The sequence below is a fragment of the Canis aureus genome, chromosome 12 (genome assembly GCF_053574225.1).
Source record: "Canis aureus isolate CA01 chromosome 12, VMU_Caureus_v.1.0, whole genome shotgun sequence".
NCBI lineage: Eukaryota > Metazoa > Chordata > Mammalia > Carnivora > Canidae > Canis > Canis aureus.
Window position 1 is genome coordinate 51,356,694 of NC_135622.1, and position 12,045 is coordinate 51,368,738.

The 12,045-nt window shown below is 39.0% G+C and overlaps 1 long non-coding RNA gene across 1 annotated transcript in view; it reads right to left on the reverse strand.

Annotated features, from left to right (window-relative positions):
* Nucleotides 1-391: 391 nt before the first annotated feature.
* The window catches only part of LOC144324702 (uncharacterized), a 53,930-nt gene continuing 42,276 nt past the window's right edge, over nt 392-12,045 (reverse strand). Inside the window, exon 3 of the long non-coding RNA XR_013390137.1 lies at nt 392-1,192. This is a non-coding gene — a long non-coding RNA (uncharacterized LOC144324702). The remainder of the gene's footprint in view (nt 1,193-12,045) is intronic.

Here is a 12,045-nt window from a genome sequence, read left to right on the forward strand (position 1 = left end):
AAATCCAGTGATTGAACCTCAGAATGATATCATCCAACTTGCATATGCTCCTGGTGGATTAGAAAAAAATTTTGAGGAAATGTGAAAGGTTTGAGGTTTGAGGAAATGTGAAAGGCATTTTACAAATCCTATCTCATCCTCATAAAAGCTATGAGAGAGTAAAGATATTAATGAATTAATAGTGCTAATATGAAGTGGCAAGGGTGTGCACCTGCCAGATGAGTGTGCACCTGCCAGGTGAGTGTGCACCTGTCAGGTGAGTGTACCCAGGAGGCAGGGAGGATGATGATAGTTGGGAGGGAGGGATGTTGAAGGGAGAAAAAGAACAAAACAAGATTTGCTACAATCCATCAGGTTCCAACATCTTAGGGATTATTTATTTTACCAGAATAATAATAACAATACAATAATTAATAAGGAAATGTTAGTTCTAACCAAATTTCCTTCTTTTTCTCACTTCTCACTACCACCCCCACTTGACCCTGCCTAGTCCTCAGCAGTTCCTTCCTGCTGGCAACAGTTTTCAAGAAGAAATACTTAAAAGGGAATATTATTTATTAGGATTCACTGACTTATTTATTGATACTCTCTCATCCACAAAGGCACAGATTTTAGACGAAATCTTCATTTATGAGACTCCAAAAGTCACTGTAGATAGAGAGCTGAGATCAAACACTGAAAGCAGCAAGTGTGTTTCCATCATGTAGTGGCTTGAAGATGTCTTCATTATACTTCTTTCTGCTTTCTGGTAGAGCAGACTTGAGTTTCTCCACCTTGGCAATACTGACATATTATCTTTGTTGTGCGCTGTCCTGTGCCTTGCAGGATGGGTAACTGCACCCCTGGCTTCTCCCCACTGGGCAGTAGGAACTTTCCAGGCATGACCATCAAAGTGTCTCAACATTGCCAATGTCTTCTTTGGGGGGAGAACCACCCCCAGTTGAGAACTCCCATGGTAGAGGAAACACTCCGGGTCCAAATGTACCATGCAACCTTGGCTCCCTTGAATCTTGTCTTCAAGCATGGGTTCATGGCAAAGCTTACTGGGAGCATTGCAGATGAGGAAGGAGAATTTCCTTCTGGCCGAACTGAGGGACGGGTGTCAGCTAGGGGAGGACTGGCTTGCTGCAGTGGTAGTAAAGAGCAGGAGCAACAGATCAATTGTTCATCAGCATGGAGACTCTTCTGGGTCCTGTAATACATACATACTCTTAAAATATAGTGGAGTATTATATTTGCAAATGTATCTAGTCTTGAAACATCCCCTTTGCTAGTACTACATTGTTTAGGACAATATATCCCTTATTGGCTACATGTAATAAGCAAAATTAATTTGCAGCATAGGTTCATTAATACTATTATGGTGACTATTATTATTATAATTTTCCTCTAAAAAAGCAGTTATTGCAGGATCACCTAAAATGAATATTAAATGTCACACATGCCTGATCCACTTAAAGCTACTGGAGACAAAATGTATGTAATAAGTACTTTTTAAATGTATACATTATTTTGCTTTTCTCTTTTGCATTTTCCAGAGCTGATCTCTCCTTGCTCTGAGTCTTGAGGCAGACAGTCCCAACTCCAGGCATGGGAAGAATGTCAACATCATACCCCATGGACACATCATGCCCTACACGTATTGACACAAGATCACAGAAGCCACAGCCCTTGACCATAATCCAGCTGCCCACTGGAAGAGAAGCAGGAGAAGGGAGAGGGACATTGGAAAACTTTCTGCTGAGTGAAATAAGTCAGTCAGAGAAAGACAATGATCATATGGTCTCACTCATATGTGGAATATAAGAAATAGTGAAAAGGACCATAAGGGAAAGGAGGGAAGTTAAGTGGGGAAAAATTGGACAGGAAGACAAACCATGAGAGACTCTTAACTCTGGGAAACAAAGGGTTGCAGAAGCGGAGGTTGGGGGGGTGGTAATTGGGTGATGGGCACTAAGGAGGGCACTTGATGAGATGAGTGCTGGATGTTATACTATATGTTGGCAAATTGAATTTAAATAGAATATTAAAAATAAAAATAAATAAATAAATAAATAACCCTTGCCAATTTCCTCCTAAAACCTAACATAAGCTGAACTTCCTTTTGTATCTTCAGACTTGCCATTGGTTCACTGTAGTTTGCTTGTCCCAAATTGCAATTGCTCTGCTATTCCAGAATAAACTTATTTTTTACTTAAAAAAAAAAAAAAGATAGATAGATAGCTGAGGATTTATGTGGATCATTTACTAGAGACAGACTTATCTAGTCTTGGGGAATGGACTGAATTACCAGACAGGAGGAAGTATAAGAGGTCAACTTAGCTATTGAGGAATAATAAAATAATGAAGATACACTCTCTTTACAAATTTAATTACAACTGCAGATGTATCTGCGCTTACAATCATTAAAGATACCACCTCTTTCTGTGTATGTATTAAAGTGGCTTATCCAAGTACCTGGGACTAGTAGGTCTTACTATAGACCTTCAGGAGTACTTCGATAGAGTAGTCTCTATATTATTTATGTCATTACAGTATTTAATGACTTGATTTAGTTCAATGTTTATTTTTATGCTGACCTTATATTTCCTGTGAGTGATGTTAGTTTTCTGTTTACAGAAGAGATATACATTTCCCTTTAAAGTAGATTCAAGGGTTTTAAGAAGTGAGATGATTTTTAAAACACTAAACAAATAATGGTGCTGGTAGGTAGTGAACATGGTAGAGATGATGATGTTGGTACAGAATGTCTGCAGTCGGCGAAGCAATGCTCTAAGAAAAGTGACAAGGTCCTTCTCCACATGAGTGGCATGAGGAATGAACAAACCTCCTACGATCCTTTTATCACCAGGAACATCACCACCAGGCTGGGCACAATAAAAGAAGGCTGGTTGGTCAAGGAAACAGCGAACAGAATGAAGGGAACTCACTTCCTGAGCCTTTACTAGGTTCTGAGGGCTCCGTATTTACTGCTCTGATTGAATATTCGCAGCTGCTCCCTGTTTTAAATAAACGAGGCAGAAGTCCAAGAGTGAAGAAATACCCAAGTTAAAAGGTCTGAAACTTGAACTCAAATCTGCCCAATTTCCTAAGAACTGAGATAAGACTACATCAGAATCTGAAGTTAGTCACAGAAATTCATTTCATTTTATTTTATTAAGATAAAAATACTATTTTATTTATTATTTTATTTTATAAATTGTATTTATTTATTCATGAGAGACACACAGAGAAAGGCAAAGACACAGGCAGAGGGAGAAGCAGGCTCCCTGCGGGGAGCTCAGTGGGGGACTCCATTCCAGGACCCAGGATCATGACCTGAGCCAAAGGCAGATGCTCAACCACTGAGCCACCCAGGTGCCCAGAGATTCATTTTATAAAACTGTGCAAAGGGTAGCAGCTGGGCTGGAGGTTTGTTTCCTTTGAGACTTCCCTAACAGCAGCTGGATAGGGCTGCCCCTCCAGCTGGGAAGCAAGAAGAGATCCCCTGCGCCAGGGACTAAAGCAGGGGGTCCAGAGACCAGGCCCTTGAGCACCAGCCAGGCACCCAGGACCACATGGGCAGGCAGGGTCACAGCTAGACTAGAGGGGCAGGTGAGAGTCTACTGTTGTAGTCACCCTGCGACTGAACTGGAATCCTGCCACAGAAAGATCCAGCAGGGCGTCTTTCAGTTTACACTCCATCGACATATTTCGATTCGGGTTTCTTGCAGTAATCCGGGGGTACACCCCAGATCCTCCTCTGGTACTGTTTAGGTTGCTGGCTTCATGAGCAAATACTTCCCTCTAGCGGCACTTGCTAGTCATTGCATGTCCCTGTTCCCCGGGTGCACCACTGAGAACTCAAAGAAGACCCCAGGGACCCCAAAAATTCTCTCCCACCCACCGACCCACCCACCTTCGTAGCTCTTCCATTTGAGTCCAGATAAATTTCTTAACTCTCAGACTTTTGGTTTACTCATTTAAACACGGAGCTGCTGCAGAGATTAAATCAGAACAGTGAAAACAAGTCAGAGAAAATACACCTTATGCTTTTAAACCTTTGAAATGGGGAAACGAGGAAAAATGAGTGGGAGAAATTAGAGAGGGTGACAAACCATGAGAGACTCCTAACTCTGGGAAACGAACAAGGGGGCAGTGGAAGGGGAGGTGGGCGGGGGGGAGGGGGTGACTGGGTGATGGGCACCCAGGGGGGCACTTGACGGGATGAGCACTGGGTGTTATTCTATATGTTGGCAAATCGAAATTATATATATATATATATATATATATATATATATATATATATATAAAATGTGCTTATATTTGCATATCATCTTTCTTGGTTAATGCCTTCTTTGCTCTTTAGAAGAAAGTATATTTCACTATTGTTGATGCACTGTCCTATGGATATCAGTAAAGACAAGATGTTTGATGTGTTCATCGGGGCATCTGGAATCTTAGTGATTTTCTGTCTACTTGTTTCATCTGTAAGTGTAACCTTGACCACTTCCCAGCCCTGGGTGAGGTCATTTGTTCAGCTCACAGCAACCTGGTATCTATCTCTTCCTTGCCCAACCTCATGAGGTTTGACCCTATGCATTTATGGCTTAGTATTTAGCAAAAGACCAAAGGGAACCAACCCCTCTGCAGACTTCTGTGTCTCCTTCTTTGCCTCCTCGTTTCCTGTCCTCTGCCCTCAGACTCCCACCACCCCAGCATCTCAGACCTCAGTACTCTGTCTCTTAGTCTCAGGACACTGCTGGGCTCTGCTTGGGCCCTCCTCCATGCTGCTGCCCAGAAAGCGCCTCCATGCAGAGAACAGTCCGTCCAGCAAGGCTCACCTGATTCACTTCCCTTCTCTCAGTGGTCTCCGCACTGTTCTGCAAGTCATCTAATATGTGAAAGCACTGGCTTCGTATAGTTAATCCAGTTGTCTGACTACTTGCAGTGGGAGCAAGTCTGGAAATCAGGGTCTGAAGTTGAGTGCCAAGCTGCCTGATATGAGTATCATCATAGCAGATTTACTTAGGTTATTATGTATCTGGAATATATTTTTCTAAATTTTTAATTTAAACTCTGTCCTTTTTTAGTTTCTAAAAAACAGCACAGAGTTGAAATTTTAAAAATACAGGCTGAAGCTTCCTTTTAACTAACGTGAGTAGGGTCCATTTATACCAGGGGCAATTAGTTTTGCAATCAGATTTATCTACTATCTTGCTTTGTGTCATTTGTTTTGAGTTTTTCTGGTTTGTTTGGATTTTTTCCTCTTTGCTTTTGCCTTCCTTTGTACTGATTGAATTTCTCTTTTGTTTTCCCTTCTTACTCATTACATTTTCTCTTCTCTCCATTAATTGGGTAGTTATATTTTTGTAGCTATTTTTAGATCTGAATTTGAATACTTAACATTCTTATTAAGTTAATTAATTGGTTTGCCCTCTTCCTGAGCAAAACCGGTTTACTAACTCTTCATATGGGTCTAATATTCTGGTTTAATGCATCCATTGTATTTTAAACTTCAGTTATTTATTTCTTTATTTCTAGATGTTCTATTTTTTAAACTATTTTCAAGTTGGATGTAATACTCTCTTATTCCTTGTTCATGTTTTTCCAGTATCTCTTTAGTTTCCTAAAATATATGAAATGTACTTGCTTTGCACTGTATGCCTGATATCTCAATATAGTTTTGAAATTGCCCTCTCTGAAATTCTGACTTGAAAAATTTCTGAAAATGTATTTTTTTTTTAGTAAGAGGGTAGACAACAGTCATTCATAAGCAAAATCCAAACTGCATTGCTGTAAGACTATCTTAAGCTTCTGTTGGTACCATTTCATGTATTTTGCTCTGAGATGTTTGATTATGTAGTATTGTCACAGACCTCATTCTGGCTGCATGGAATCTACCATGAATGGATTCTATAATATTTCTAAATATCCCCAAAATTCTGAATTCTGGACTGTATCCACTTCCAAAGGTTTCCATTAAACAATTGCAGGCCAATTGTACTTTTGTGGAAACGCCTCTACTGTCTGTTGTTGATATTGGTTCTTGGTCCTAAAATATTCTTTTGGCTGCAACTTCACATTCTTTACAACTTCATCTTTGGGGATTCTTCAAAGTTGTGTTGAAGCACTGTTCCTCTCAAGAGAATCTGTCTCTTTCAGTTCCCTGGGAACATTTATCAGTCATGGAGCACTTTGATTTAAATTCTCTGCTTGTAAGAGCTGGTTTATGACTACAAACCCATAAGATAAGTAACGTTTTCCCCTCAAAGCCAACAATGAAATAGGTACGTGTTCTTGTTGTCTCTTTCTGTGGGGGAGCTTTGTTTTTGTTCAGTGATCCCTAATTGATCCTTGGATTGACTGGATTTATTGCCTGTCTCGTGAGCCTTATGCAGCCATTGGAATGGAAGTTCATGGACACCAATGATTGGCAGATTCCCCTGAAGGAAAAGCGAAGCTTAGCCTTCTCCCATCTCACTCTTTCTGGGAGAAGTAAAAAGTCTTTTATTTCTTGCAAAATCAACAACGGGTTTAAAATAAGAAAGTTTTTCTTTTTAGCATATCTGAAGATATTTTTCTTGGGAGGGTTTGTCCGTTTGTTTGTTTAGTATATAACATTACCAGAAAAAGACACCCCCCCCATGGTTTTTCTCCTTCTGCTCTGCCAGTCTTATTGTGTGGCTTTCACTCCCACGCTTGTAAGAGGGCTGCTGTTCTGCTAAGAATCTTATCACCACTGCAGGTAGGAAGACATGGAAAGAACAGTGGGAAGGAATAGTGTGCACTGTTTTATCTCTTCATTTTCATCAGAAAGATATCATCTTCCCTGAGAGACTCCTGACAGTTAATTAGCCAGAATTGTGCAAAATGACTATGTTTGCTGCAAGAAAACTGAAAAAGGCGCTGGACACATTGCATTATGCATAATGGGAACTGTTATCAAGGAAGAATGGGAAAATAGATATGTAACAGGAACCTAGAAGTATCTCCCACAGCCTGGAATCATCAGGATAATAGCAAACATAGACACATATTTTTTTCTCACTCTGGGTCACACACAATGACAAATTAGATATGATATTAAAAATGTGGAAACATCGGAGTTTCTCAACCTTAGCACTATTGACATTTTTAACCAAGTGATTTTTTTTTCTCATGGGGGACAGTTCTGTGCATCGTGGAATGTTTGGCAGCATCCCTAGTCTCTACCTCTATACACACCAGTATGACCCCAGTACCAGTAGGGACTATGGTCATCAAATATGTCTCCAGACATTGTGAAATAGCCCCCTGAGGGGAAAATCACCTCCAACTGAGAACTACTGATGATGTGGACACAGATGTAGATGAATATAGATATATTTATATAAAAATGCACATACAAATACATGCACACATATATATGTGCCCACAGAAAAATCTATGTGGATATGTGCGTGCATAGTGAGATTTCTTTATTGCTCATCTCTAACATTGAGACTGTAGGCTTTGGGAGTTACAGCTTTTGATGTGGGTCTCTTATTTAACTTGCATTGAGACTATAAGAGGGAAGTATTATTTTGTTCCCCATTTACATAGATGGGTAAACTGAAGCTCTCAGAGATGAAGAAACTCACTTAATGCCCTTACAGTTAGTCAGCCACAGGACTGGGACATGGACAATCTTCAAGACTAATTTTGTGTTGCTTTGATTTTACATAATCTTGATAATGTTATACTTGCTATTACCCTTCACAATAGTTATTTCCAAGTCTAGGGTCTTTTGTTGCAGGCAATTGTCCTGTGATATTCTGTCTCTTGGCCTTTATATGGCTGTACCTTCTAGTTGGCCTCTCCTCATCTCAAGGATTTCCTTGTGTCAGGATCTCCAAGATCTCCATTTCTCCAGGCTCTGCTCAAATAATATCATATCTATGTAGAAATATTAAAATTTCACATTAGAGGGTGGGCCTCCTCCAACTACAAATTACATAATTCTAAAATTCTATAATCCTCTAAGTAGGCAATCCTGGATGAACAGATATCCTGTTATATGGCCCAGATCCCCTCTTCAAGGATGAGATACTTTTGTCTTGGCAACTGGAAATAACCTCTTTTTTTTTTTTTTTATGACTTAGGATCATGACTCTGACAGAGAATGGTCTCTTGGCTGTAAGAAGCTGCTTTATCCAAGCTTATGCACCTCACAGGGGGCAGCCCATGGCCAATGACCTGCTTAATACAGGGTTACAGGGCCTAGTCTCGACGTCTCAATTTGGAACATTCTAAAATGAGATTCCAGCTCCAGGACTTCCACTGCACTGGCTGAAGCCTCAGTTGTAACAATCTGCATAATTGGTCACCTTCTCTTTCTGCTCACGTCTGCCTATCTCACTTTTTTATAGATGTATCTCCCAAAAGTATCAGCAATATACTTGCATCAACCAACTATTTGTTTCCAAGTTGTGTCAGGGTAATTAATCAAGATAGGTGATGTCAGAAGTGGATCTAAGAAGTAGGCCTAGGAGAAATGGGTGGGGCACTGACAAGTTTTTCTATAAATTATTAAGTAAAATGTTTTATCTAACACCCACGAATTCCATGGAAATTTTCAGAAATTCTTCCTCATGCCATAGTGAGAATGTTCAAGACTATACCATGTAGGCCAGTGTCCAGAACAAGAGCCATTCTCCTCCTCCTGTCTCTTCCTTCTAGGCCTCTCTGTGGGGAAATGGGACCTGGCAGCCTCTGCAATCTCCCTAGGTAAAGGATTGCCCCGATCTAACAGCAGAGGGCAGCAAAGCCCACATTCTGATCCCAGAGGCACTGGGATTGCCCACAGTCTCAAGGTGCTTAATTTCAGAAAACTTTGTTGCTGAAGACTAAAATCAATTAAGTTATCTGTCTGGGGTGAAGATTCTAAATAATTAGCAAAGGCAAAATCCATAAATATTGAGAAAAATGAATCAATTCCAAAACACAAGGAAAGACCAAACCGAAGATGCATTTCAACTCTACCCCTACAGAGACTAAGTTTCTGAAAACTTGGAGCCAATGAATTAGATGTTCACACTTTAGGTCAGGCTGTCACCTTCATGTCACTCATCCTCCCATGCAATTTATTTTTGAAACTCTTCCACTAAATGGCCAAAGGTCACTAGGAAGCAAGTAAGACAGATCAGAGTCCTGACTTCAAATGGCCTTCAATGCCTCCATCAACAATTGAAATCCACAGTCTAAAACTCACTGACTTAGGAACCATGCACTGAATGTGAGATAATCTTAGAAGAGAAATTAGAAGGAGACATCTTGCCTTACTGCCCACTGGTGATCAAGTGTGTCTGCATCATTTCGGCAAGGTGCCTCGCAGATTAATCACATAAAACAAAAGCGTGGTCTCAGAATATGTGCTAGAAGAACAGACACAATCAAAGAGCAATAGCATATGAAACTCTTCCTGTTCCAAGAAGAAAAAAGGAAATAAAGAGAATCATTAGCATTAAAGCTAAAGGGCTCCTTAAGATCATCTTATCCAAACTCTCTAATTTTACAAATGAGGTAACAGTCTCAATGAACTGAAGGGTAAATCATTCACAGAGAACCAGAAACCAGCAGCTGCAGGATGTATTCCCTCGAGTGTAAGTTTGGTTTATTTATTTTCATTGCTATAATTTTATTCTCTTACTCATATAAATCATAATTCATTAATGCATTTGGTTTGCTTTCAGTGTCTATTACAAACAAGGTGCTTTATGTATTGTTATGCATATCAGCTGGCACTCACGTGGCAAAGCTTCTCCGGGGCAATTACCTAGAAAAGAAGAGGTGAATTGCAGAGTGCACAAATTTGCAAGTTTTCTAGATAACGCCATCCCTTTCCCAGCATGGTAAAAACAATTCTCATTCAAACAAGCCTTGAGTTAGTATTCCCATCGTTCCACATCCTTGCGGACACTTGGAATCATGTAACTTCATAAGTTGTGTCAATCTGGTTGGTGTTTTATCTCTTTCATTGTGGTTTTAATTTGGATTTGCCTGTTCATTAAAGAGATTGAACATAAAGTTTAAAAACTAAAAGTGTTTCCTCCTCTGTGAAACACCTGTTCTGACCTTTCCCCATTTTTCTGTTTTTAGTCTTATTGGTTTGTAGTAATTCATTATATATTGCGGATATTTTTCTTCTGACTGCTACATGCATTGCAAATATTTCCTGGCATATTTTGCCATGTATTGTCCACTTAATTATGATGTCTTTTGAAAAATGGAAAACTCTTAATTTTATGGTAATAAAATCTTAATATTTTCCTATATTGTTCATGCATTTTATGTCTTATTTAAGAAATTCTCTCCTATCTTGATGGGATATTTTTTTTTTTTTTTTTTTTTTTTTTAGAAGGGGAGAAGGGCAGAGGGAGAGGGAGACAGAGAGCAGAGAGTCCTAAACAGCATGGAGCCCTACTCAGAGCTTGATCTCATGACCCTGAGATTATGACCTGAGCAGAAATCAAGATTCAGCTGTTTGACTGACCCACCCAGACGCCCCCGATGGGATATTCTTCATAACGCCTTCACAATTTTAATCTTTTACTTTTCATACTTAAGACCTTATCCCATCTAGACTTGACTTTTTGGTAAAGTGTGAGACAGAGTTCCATTTAAAATGTTTTCATACTGATACCCTAGTTATTTTAAAACCAATAAATGCATCCCTTCCCCAGTAATCTTCAGCTACCTCTGTTATGTTTGAAGTTTCTGTATATGCCATTTTCTGAGTATTCATTCAGTCCCATTGTTTGATTTGTCTATCCTTTGAATCAATACCATTTATCTGTTCTTCCCAACATCAGTCATAGCCACCATAGCCTTTTAAGAATTATTGATACCTGATAGGATCAGTTCTTCCACCTTATACTTCTTCAGAATCTTTTACATACTCTTTGCCCTTTACTTGTTCATTTAAAGTTTAGAATTACTTTGTCAAAACCTCTTGGGATTTTGATTAGAACTGCATTGAATCTGGGACACCTGGGTGGCTCAGTGGTTGAGCGTCTCTGCGTCAGCTCAGGGCGTGATCTCAGGATCTGGGATGAGTCCCTCATTGAACTCCCTGCAGGGAGCCTACTTCTCCCTCTGCCTATGTCTCCACCTCTCTCTGTGTGTCTCTCATGAATAAATAAATAAATCTTAAAAAAAAAAAAGAGTTGCATTGAATTTATAGATCAACTTGGGGTGATTTTATATTTTTATATCATATTAAATCTTCCTATTCATGAACATGATATTTCTCTCAACTTATTTAGGATTTTAACAATTGTCTTTCAAGAATGTTTTATAATTTTTCCATATGTGCCTTACACAGATTCAGTTAGACTTAGTCCTGGATATCTTATATTTCTATATTTCTCTTGCAGATGCTGTGTTTTTATGAAATCACATTTTTAAAACTGTGAGCTGGAGTATAAAATAATAAATAAGTCAATTTAATTTATATTATATAGAATTATTAATCTAAATTATTAATTTTAACAATTTTCTTATGATTCTGTTTGTGTTCTCTGTGGAAACAACTATGTTATCTAGAAAAAATGATAGTTAAATTTCTGGTTTCCAAATCTCCTATTTTTCTTATATTAGTTTGCTTATATTATGCTTCATTTTTCATAGATTAGTTCGTTGGCTAGGATGACCAGTAAATGGTTAATAGAAGAGTTGACATTTAGCATCCTTGTCTTTCCTGTATCTTTGGAGAAATACTTTTAATGTTTTATTATTGAGCATGATATTTTCTGTAGGATTTTTTGGCAAGATGACATTTATCAGGTGAAAAAAGACCTATTTATAGCTTGCTAAGATTCATTAACAATAATAGAAATTATTTTTAGGGTTCCAGGGTGCCTAAATGGCATCTGACCCTTAGTTTCAGCTCAGGTCATGATCTCATGGGTCATAAGATCAAGCCGTATGTGGGGCTCCTTCCTCTGTGGGAAGTCTCTTGCAGATTGTCTCCCTCTGCCCTTCCCCCTACTAATGTACTCTCTCTCTCTAAAATAAAATAAATAAATCTTTAAAAAATAATAAGAG